Source organism: Protopterus annectens, chromosome 5.part0, assembly GCF_019279795.1.
Source record: "Protopterus annectens isolate FY-2018-M chromosome 5.part0, PAN1.0, whole genome shotgun sequence".
NCBI lineage: Eukaryota > Metazoa > Chordata > Ceratodontiformes > Protopteridae > Protopterus > Protopterus annectens.
Genome location: NC_056735.1, coordinates 1,409,764,865 through 1,409,775,868, shown reverse-complemented (window position 1 = coordinate 1,409,775,868; position 11,004 = coordinate 1,409,764,865). Strand labels below are relative to the sequence as shown.

The 11,004-nt window shown below is 39.4% G+C and overlaps 1 long non-coding RNA gene across 1 annotated transcript in view; it reads right to left on the bottom strand.

Moving 5' to 3' along the window:
- Positions 1 to 951: 951 nt before the first annotated feature.
- Positions 952 to 11,004, bottom strand: part of LOC122801703 — a 289,632-nt gene continuing 279,579 nt past the window's right edge. Inside the window, exon 4 of the long non-coding RNA XR_006364787.1 lies at positions 952 to 2,830. This is a non-coding gene — a long non-coding RNA (uncharacterized LOC122801703). The remainder of the gene's footprint in view (positions 2,831 to 11,004) is intronic.

The following is an 11,004-nucleotide window of genomic DNA, read 5'->3' as shown; positions in this document are numbered from 1 at the left end:
ATCTGAGATATTAATTTAAGAATTCTCTGAGAGAGACTGAGCATTCTTGTATTCTGCCTTTGACCTGACATCATCAGATCTATTCACCACATTTGCTTTGCTGTTCTAATTAAGTAAGTGTACTAAGTTATAGTATAATTCTTTTAGATATAGTCAGGAATATAGCAAACCTTAATTTAGATGTTTTTCTTTATTTATTTGAGACTGTTCTGCAATGCTGTTTTAAATATTCCATGTGATTTTGAACTCTGATGTTACTGTAAATGTATATTTAGTATTGTCTTGTTCTTTTATTATTTATTATTAAATATATTTAAACCTTTCATTGTGGCTGGTCTGTCTAGACATATTGAAGCTCTGAGAGTACTTGCATATTTATTTGGTGACACTGTGTAGGCCACTCCTAACAGCCTTGCTCTTGGTCAAACTACCATTTGTATTGATAGTAACATTACATAATATGATTGGACACCCATTGTTAAGGGCCCTAAAGTAGCTGATAAAGAGTTGGCTGGTGGTAGTAATAACTGGCTTATAGTCTGGGCAAAGGGTGGCATAGCTAGTAAACCTGTACCAGTCTTTCCCAGGTGTATGTGTGTGTGTGTGCGTGTGTGTGTGTGTGCGTGTGTGTGTGTGTGTGTGTGTGTGTGTGTGTGTGTGTGTGTGTGTGTGTGTGTGTGTGTGTGTGTAAATCAAATCTCAAAGTGTGTGTGTATCAGCCACTTGGACAGGGACACAAAGCACCAGTTTGGCAGATAGATTTCTGGAGGTCTTGGCTTGGCCACTCAGCTGAGAACTCAACTCTATAGCCATGCCAGTGGGGGGGGTCTTATTGGGGATCTGGAGAAAGAGGGAGAAACCAGCCTCAGACTGGCTGTGGTCTCTGTGTGCTCTTAAGGGAAATTGCACTTGGTGCAGAGAGCTGCATCTGGAAATACTATGTGTGTACTTGTCATCCTCCCAATGTACTTCCCCCACTGGTGCCAGTGGTGAGAATTGTGGGTCCTTGATTACTGGGCCAGTGATGGGTCATCACAGCCTTAATGCCCCTTTTTGCCTTTTGTCCCACTCTTTACCCACATAAATCACATATCTTTACAGTCATTAGTAATGTCATACATTAGAGTTTCATTTTCCTTGGTGTTCGTAAAGTCAATCATGAAGTTAGACCTCTTCTATGCACTTTTTAAGTGACTCAGATTCATATTTAGTAAATTCTCCCTGATGTCATTTAATGTACCCCCCAGCTTCGTCCTGAAGGCTCTACCCACATGCTCTCATTCCTCTCAGCTGTCTCTGACTTTACAGAATGTTCCTGTTGTTGCTTCTTATAGGTGACCTATCCCTTGTAACTCACAAACTGTTGCAGTCTTTGAATAATGACAGAAATTACAGTTTCATACTTATTATTTATTATTATTTTGTAATAAAAAACTTGTTCTACTAACTGATCATTTAATGCAGTGGAGAAATGCTGCTGTATTCTGTGTCAAGGGTTCAGGGTTGGAACCCCCCCCCCTTTCGTTTTACATTCATTTTTATAAAAGACTTGAGACAATATTTTACAGTATTCTACAGTATCTCTGATGTATAGTGATGGTACAGAGGACTAATAATCTTGGTGTGATGGTTTGGGGTTTGCATCTTTTTAGTGCCATTAGGGCATACATATAGACTATTCCTGGTGCCTACAGTTCCCCCCCCCACATGACATCTTTCATCCTTCAAAACTTTATCCTTTCATTTTTTTATGCACCTTTTAGGCACACTATAAAGAGTTATCCCTGCTATCTGGTGTTCCTCTTCTCCCAGTTCTTTCAGGCCGCATAATTTTGTTCTTTTATGTTTAAGTCCCCTTTAGGCAAGATGTAAAGAGTTATCTCTGGTGTCTAATGCCCTCTCCAAATGTCACAGGATTTGCTTGTTAGTCTAGTGGAATGTGAAGATATGAGAACCCCCTTCACACACACACACACACACACACACACACACACACACACGCACGCACGCACGCACGCACACACACACACACACACACACACACACACACACACACACACACACACATAAAAACACTACCTGTTGACTAAACTACCTGGCATTTACATCTAATGCAAAGGATGAGCACAAGCATTTGGTTATGTTCATTAACAAAGGTGGCTGATGTACCTTATGCAACCACAAGCATTCCTGGAGGAGATCAAATGGCTAATTAGCATAGGTTGATTCCCCAGAGTGCCACATTAGCATTAGTAGTAGCACCAAAAGACAGCCCACTGCGGTGCTTCACCTCTTCCTGTTGCACATAATGGTAGGGCTTTCGCTGAAATGGCAGTGGTTACTGTGAAGTATGCACCACATGTATATCCTGCAGTAACCTTTCTAACTTTGGCCTACACATTGCATGTTTCACTTTTATAAATTTTACAACAATCCTTTTCCCACAAAGAGCTTCCAAAGCACTGCTAGTCAGAAATTCTGAATAGAGTATAAAATCCTTTATTACAAATCTCTACTTTGGCATGTTGGCCATTCTATAGAAATGTCATCAATGTAAGAGGAACAAAAACTCTTATTTGAGAATCATTGTTCAGTTGTCAAAAAAATGTACCTTAAGGATTCAAAAAGTCATGCTTTCTTAATATTTTTTAGCAAATTCAGGGTATGCTCTTGTTTTCAAAGCCATGCTGAATAAATATATATTATTTTTTTTTATTGAGATGTGTGATAGGATCAGAAAGTAAGCTTGCTGTTTGATGTGGTAGTTGTGGGAGCCCATTTCCGAAGCAGAAGATACATCTTCAGTTTGCTGGGATGTTGAACTCTGTAACTGATAAAAAAATATACTTAGATATGTTTCTTCTATAAAATTGTGGTAAATCTGCATACTGTCTAAATCTGTGTTTCACTTTCTTTGTCATATAAGTTTTTGTTGTGAATAAATTTGATTCTTAGTCACAAATGCCATGAGTCATGCAATAAAAAGTAACAAGAATCATTTTCTTTACTTCTATATGATTAATATGTTAAATAAGCCCACTAGGCAAACAGTTTGTCTTTTCTAAGGTGACCTAAGAGCATAGTTTGGTTATACAGCCTTTGTAGACTCAAACAGTAAGTGGAGAATGAAAGAATCAAACCCAGGACTTCAAGATGAAACTCGTTATGACTTCAGGGGCTTAACTGTCTGAGCAGTACAACCATCACAACAGTGCTACAGAGAAATTATGAAATATAAGTATCAAAGCAAATACTTTGTATCCAGATCAAAAAGTTCAACTCACACTGGATACAATGGAATGGCATAATTAGCTGTCACTGTTGATAAAGTTGCATTTAGTGGTGTAACGACTCAAAGCCAGACATGTGATGTCTATTAGGGACACAAAAATGGCAAAAACATCCCATCATTATAACTATCATTATTAGTCAGTTAATTACCCTTTCTTCTTCTCTCCTCAGGATTACAAGTTTTTGCTTGTTTGTGGGAGAACTCCTAATCACATTCTTTGAATTTTGGTAAGCAATGAGAGATAATTCAGAGCTCGCTCTAACCTGGTCAACTGATGTCATAAGGCTAAGTTTCTGCAAGTGACTCCAGTGACTTAGGTTCATGCAGCTAAGTAAGTCATGTGACAGGAGGGAAAAAATGGAATGACAATGACTGGGCTTCCCTCCACAGGAGGAAAGGATTCTTACATTCTTCTGCCCCATTGCTGCTACTGAAAAACTGACCTTAATGGGGAGGACACCCTTGCAGCATGAGATACGTTAGGTAAAATCAGAGAAATCTGAGTCCATCTGTACTTCAGGGTCATTTCTTTGTGGTCCTGTTGCAATGTGGATAGGTACATTAAGAAGGAAAAAACATGGAATTTCATAGGAAGTTCACTGCTTCCCACCATTCAGTGGTTTTCATTCCTTGTTATAAAGGAGAAGGTCAAGGATAACTGAGGCGGGATAGTAATGGCCTATTGCTGAACAGGCTAGCAGCAGGGCTGTCGAACAGAAAAGTCAAACAAAGCAATAAAGTAGTACCCAGAAGCTGCACTATTCATAGTTCAAGGTACAGTTCTGGGGACAGGGTTGAGTTCAAATACTATTATCTGTACTTCAAAAGTAGTACACTTACTCTGCAAAAAATTCTACCTAAAACATCAGACAGAAAAACGTTATGTCACCCATTACAACTGTATACAACCATCAAGGCTAGGCAAGGGAAACCAAAAACAAAAATGCTAAAAACATAGTGGCGTCACTGAATAAACTACTAGGCAGCTAGCTCTATAAAACTGAGACAGCTCCCTCTCTATTCATGAGGGAAGGCATGGCTAGAATAATTCATTGCATGTTCTTCAGAAATTATTCCAATTCTACAGTATCTCCTTATATTTTTTTCAGTACTGTAAGATTCTGACAATTCTGAGTTTGACATTCATGAGAAAGGTAAAGGCATGTAATAATGCAGTTTATTAACAATGTAGTGTAGAGTAATATATGCAGTATATCATATTCAGATCAAAGAGATACATATACGATTCAAAACATTTGTGATGTTCTATATTTGTGTTCCTAAAGAAGTATACCATTCCCTGAAATGCTGTAACACAGAGCTGGTTAAGCTTATGTGTAAGGGAGGTCAGGGACTCCACATATAAAACTGTATTTTTTTCTGAATGTCCTTTTGCTCATTTTCCTTTGAAGAAATGATGCTGAAATCTATTTAATCAACTGTACCACAATGTCTTCAAAGAATGTGGGTGTTATTCAGTCATAATGAAAACATGTTACGGCTATCCACACTGTCCTTAAATGAGCAAAGGTAAGCTACAATTCATAGATGCCACTTATGCTAATGCACAATGGTCGTGAAAAAGTGTAATCAAATGAAGTCATAATGAGATGTAAATGAGAAATTATAAAAAACAGCATATACTATTAAAGCAGTCACCTGCCTACTTGCAATTCAAAGTTAAATGTTCCCACTTTTCTGCACTGTCTACAGATTTGTTATATAAAGAGGAGTCACACCTATTCTACCTACCTTACAATCTGTTAAGATGTCGCCACATGCTGCCAGCCCTTTCTATTTCCCTTTGTGAACTGACTGTCTTGACAAAGCCAAAAACTCTTGTGTCCTCTCAAGAAGGCAGAGATAAAAGCAGAAAGTAACCCATTATAATTCTGATAATTAGGAGATACCAGATAGGTTTAGAGTGGGCTGTGATATTATAAGTGTCTTAGTGGGTATGTATTACCTTCATTAGAGTACTGGAGAAATGCATGGCCTTTCTATCCTGTGGATACTAAAGTATGCAGCCCCCTCCTTATACTTGCCATGGGAGCCTTCCAGAGACAGACTGGGGTTACAGTGGGTGCCTCACAGGTTTCTGCTTTGAGGATACTGCATCCGTTCCTGAATGTACTCTTGGCATGTGTGGATCAGTATGCCAATTTCACAGTGTCACCTTAGGACCGAGCCAGAGATATACATGTCTTTTATGGGGGGGGGGGTCACATTTCCCTGAGGTATTTGGTGTAATACACTGCACTCATGTTGGAACTAGAGTTCCTTCTGGTGCACTGGGGAGAGCAGTACTGCAATAGGAAGGACTACCATTCCACCAATTTCCAGTTAGTGTATGATGCATGCTTCTGCCCAACATCCCAGCAATGCCCATGACTCCCATATTTACCACACTCATTCACAGTACAGCCATTTCTTACATGGTAAGCTCATCAGGAGTCCTCTTGTTGTTAAGTGGGAAAACAGTTTTTTTCTCTTTTTCTGTTTTATTTAAGTAGTTATCCTTGGTAAAATGTATTGCTGAATACCAAACCACTTTTTCTTTGTTTTGTTCCCCCTTCTCTCTCTCCTTTTTTTTGTCTTACAGGTGATGCACAATATTCACTGGAGCTGTGACTCATGATACCCATGAGAAATCTAAGTGAATTTCAGAAGACAACTTCAATACAGCCCTGTCTCAGACCCCTATTGTCACTGAGAGGGTCTTTGTCTCCTGAAGAGTTGTTTTAGGTGCCTGGATAGGTCTGGGTGTGCCCTTCTGTATGATCCAGTTACTGCATGCATGATGTTTACTGCATGTTACATTCTGTACAACATGATCATGTACTAGGTGAATGGACCCATGATGTCACTGCGGCTCCCATTTCCAGTCCTGCTATAACTAATAGTGATCAGATGGCAGCAGGTAGTAAGGGACCCTATGTGGCTTGTGTATGGCTGTGCAGGTAAAGAGGCATCGTCTAGTCCAGAGCTATGGACCATGACATTCAGGTTAGTGTTTACTTTCTTGTAAAAACAAAAACACATAGAGTATAATTGATGGAAGCAGTGGTGTCTGGGGGCTATGTTGTGTAGTGCATGACCTCCAGTCACTGTTCATCTGACATTCCTTCTCATCTTCAAATAATTAATTTTTTATTTCAAAAGAGTTATTCACATTATTGTCTGTAAATGTTATGCCTGAGTGCTCACTGACTCCTATTCATTGAAGTAGTGAGTATCATATAACGTCTAATGATATTTTTAACTGTTTTGCACTATAAATTCTAGTCAGGTGAAGTACCTAAGTAAGTAAATGTTTAATGTCCTGAAGTGGTACAATTAGCAAAAAGTGTTATTTTAGGATTTAACTTGAGTTCATGCAACTGAATGAAAATGTAATCTAATATTTTTTTTTATTATGTAATGTTTTCTCTGTTTGACCTATGTTGTCTGTTGACGTACTGCACATCAGATTATTTTGTCATACACAATCATTTGTGACCTCAGAGACAAAAAATTATTTAGCAGTTGTGAGGGGGAAATTGAAAATACTGTTTGTTTACATGGCGGGATACTCATTTTAATCTAATTATCTTATTAGTGTTTCACTGAAAACTTGTGTATTACTACTTTGAGATTGTGGGTAACTGGCAGCTTGTAACGATGTCAATGATACAGCATTAATGGTGTTATGACTGAAATCATATGTTATTACGTACAGCTTTCTATCCACAGTTCCATGAGGGTTCATGCAGTACCATTACAGGAATTAAATACATACAGTTAGAAAGTGCCCTAAGCCCCATCCCCCTATTTTTTATTTTTTTAAACAAATTATTCCCCTCCATGTTAAACATTGACCTGTGTTTGTGAATGTCCAGTTATAAGTAACAGCAATGTTACACTTTAACCACAGTAGATCAAGGTAATTTGTGTCATACATATCTCCTAAAGATAGACTAGGTGATGGTGCAAGTGACTTTGAAGAAAGACTGTCATGAGAGCTAGATGGTAAGCTGGTCTGATTTTGTGACCTACTAGATGTAGGTGATCTTGCAGACATTGATTTGACAGTGCTGCGGAACCAGGACTGCAACCTCAAATGAGAGGTCCTTCTGCAAGGTATAAATGGACACTGACTTGGCCTGCATGATATCTGTTGGCTTGCTTCCCCAGATTAATTACAGTATTTTCTTGAAAAGCACTTGTAGTTTCATGTGATCTGCCCCCACTTGAAGATGATCGGTGTGGTTATGGTATTATCCCTATCTGTGTCATTTCTAAAAAGACCCCATCCCCAATAAATAAATAAATAAATACAGTGATATTTCTGCTATACTGCATTACTGCATAAGGCCTGTATGCATGACATAGGTTCATAGGTAGATACTAGGCTATCTGCCCTAGGGCATTTATAAGCCTAGCCAGAGTGTATTTGGCTTCCGCCTCCCTATTAGATTAGCCTACTGTGCCTCTGTAAAGTAGGTCACAGAAGGTACCCTTTTAAGATTAGTTTACTGTGCCTCTGTCTAGCAGGGACACAGAAGAGATCCCAGGGGTGAATTTGTGATTTCCCATCCACGAGTCCAGATTTCTCTTGAAGAGGGTCAGCGAGGGGCTATGTCTAACATGAATTGGAATTCTATTCCAGAGTGAGGGGAGCCTCTGGGAAATGAATCTGTCCCTCCGGCATGTCCTATTTATTTTTGTGCTGAGGTTTAGGTCCCTGGAGCGTGTAGCTCTAAGTGGCTTGGATTTTTTGAGGTGGAGCATGTCCATTAATTCTGGGTTTGACATGGCTTTGTACGTCAGGCATAGATCGCCTCTGAGTAGGCAGTAAGCAACTGAGTAGAGCTGGAGTTTCTTTAGTCGAGCTGCGTAGGACATCTGTTTGTAGCCCATGATCCTCTTGGTGAGGTACTTTTAGGGTCTCTCCAGTTGCTGCAGGTGTCGGGTAAGGTACATCCCAAAAGGGGCATTGTATTTAATTATGGGCCTGATGAGTGACGAGTAGAGGGGCACAATGACCTCTCTTGATCTAGATGCGAACCCTTTCGTGATACGGTGGGCTATATAGAAGGTCTTTCTAACCACTTTGGCAACATGATTATCAAAGGAGAGATTACTATCTACGTTGGTCCCCAAATCTCTAATTACTTCTTCCGTACTTAATGGATTACCACCTATGTGGTAATTTGTGGGCACCTTGTTTTTCCCAAAGGGGATGACTATGCACTTTTTAGCATTTAGCTTGAGGCCGTGGCTCTGGCACCAAGCATCCATCTCTGTGAGACCCTTTTGGAGGATGCTTGTGTCAGCTGGAGATTCGATTATAGCCCCCAGTTTGCAGTCATCTGTGAACTTTGTCAGCCATAATCCCCCCGTGTTAGCTTGAACCTCAGAGAAGTATATACCGAACAAGAGAGGTCCCAGAACTGAGCCCTGTGGGACGCCACTTGTAACTGGTTTGGATTTGGACATGGCACCTGCGATTCTGACCATGTGAGTTCTATCTCTGAGCCAGTTTGCAACCCATTTTGTGATACAGGGGTTGATATTTAAGCTGGTAAGCTTATTTATGATGCCCGAGTGGGGTACTGAGTCGAAAGCTTTTGCGAGGTCCAGGTAGGCTGTGTGGACTACCTTGCCCTCATCTATGGCTTTGGTAACTGTTTCAAAGAAATCAACTAGTTTAAGAGGCAAGATCTGCCCTTAACAAAGCCGAATTGGGTAGGGTCCAGTGTCTGGAGGCTCCCAATGTCTTTGTTTATGAGTTCCATGATAATACACTCCATAGCTTTACAGACCAGACTAGTCAGGCTTATGGGGCGATAGTTTCCGGGGTCCATTGTGGCACCACCTTTGTGGAGTGGGACCACTGTAGCTGTACATCATTCTTTGGGTACATATCCTGTAGTAAGGCTAAGTTTGAATAGTGACTTAATGTGAGGGTTCATTTCTTCTTGGAGCTCGTGTAAGACACAGCCTGGGACACTGTCCGGTCCCATAGATGCTGTGTTTTTTGCTTTGGAGAGGGCAGCTTTCACCTGTGCATCTGTGATGTCAGAGAGGTTACATTCAGTTGGGATAGGCATTTGCTCCTTTGGGGGGGAAGGGGGGGAGAAGTTTGCGCTGAATCTGTCTGCCAGGATGTTGGCTATGTCTGTAGGTTCGGTATATTTTGTACCGTTATGCAACAATTCAGAACATATCTGGGAATTTCCACCCATGTTCCTGACATAACTAAAGAAGGCCTTGTGATTATCTTTAGTGTCTAGGGCAATTTTTCTTTCGAAGCTGGCCTTTGATGATTTTATGAGGGATCGAAGTTTCTTGCTAATACTGATCAGAGATGCCTTCCCTTTTTGGGATTTTGCTCTGTCATGTAGTAGCTTCTTCCTTCTGTTGTATAGCTTATTTATGACTGGGGTCCACCAGACCGGTCTCCTGTTTTTGGAGGAGTGAGTCTTGGTTTTATTAGGGATAGCACGTTCCATGCATTCCTGCAGGTGCTCATAGAATGCATTTGTAAAGGATTCTGCGGATTGGGCGTAATACAACAAAAGGGTAGTTAGCGAAATAAACAGCAACAGTAGCAACTGTAAGTAATATAAAAATGCTGATTGTGTACTGACTTTTATCCAGTATATAAATGAAACATGAATGTATACCTTTAAAAAAACATTTAGGTGACAAAGTATTTTTGGTAAGACCAAACGTGCCAATAATAACAGTACCTAATATCCCTGCTGGTTAACTGAGTTTGGTTAAGGTGATGTCACATCTTTGACGGAGTGGTTCTAAACCTGAGAAATGCAACCCTTCTCATACTTTCTTCTATCTGGTACTGGCATTTCTAATGATGGCAGCACCTATGAAGGCATGAGGCAGTGCTCTGAACAGGTCAGGTAAGGAGACCAAGATTATGGTCTACCTTCTTAATAACCTGTACCTGGATAAGATCCACGTGTGCGTAAGTGGAAAAAGATCAGTATCTGGTATGAGTTGGGTGAGCACCTGTCATCACTGTCAGAGATCACCCATTCCAGCCAACAAAGCCATTACAGGTACGATGACATACAGAAGCATAGACCTGTCAAGTGGGTTGACCAGGTAGCATTGAGAAGGCTGAGTTTTATAGTAAGTATAAGTTTTATTTTCATTTTTTTGATCATATTAAAGATAAAAATAAACTATAAGTATGTTGCATAATTGAAGGTATTTTCTATAAGAAATATATGTCAATACAAATATATATCTCTGTAAAGTTATTATAACAATGCAAAAGAAAACATAAACATATCTGTTCTTAGAATTGCATCTGCATACAAATATATGCAATGTTTACGCGATAACAAAATTGTTTGTAAAAATACAAATATATGTATGAGTAAAGAAATATATGTAAGTCTGGATAAATATGTATACAGTGCTTTTTTGTAAACAGAAAGGTGGTGATATGCATTAATTGCATTTGGGTCACCCCCAAAAAAACACTTCTTTTGTCTCAAAATTCTCTTTCATGAAAAAAATAAATAAACAAAATCTTCTCTTTTAATAATACAACAATTGAGTCATTTCTCACAGCAAATTATTAAGGATGATAGTGGATAATAATCTCCCATTATTTTGAAAAAAGCTAATTGCTATTTGGATTATTACTAGGAAGTGCTGAATCATTATAACAATATTCATTTACAGACATTAAGTCACAG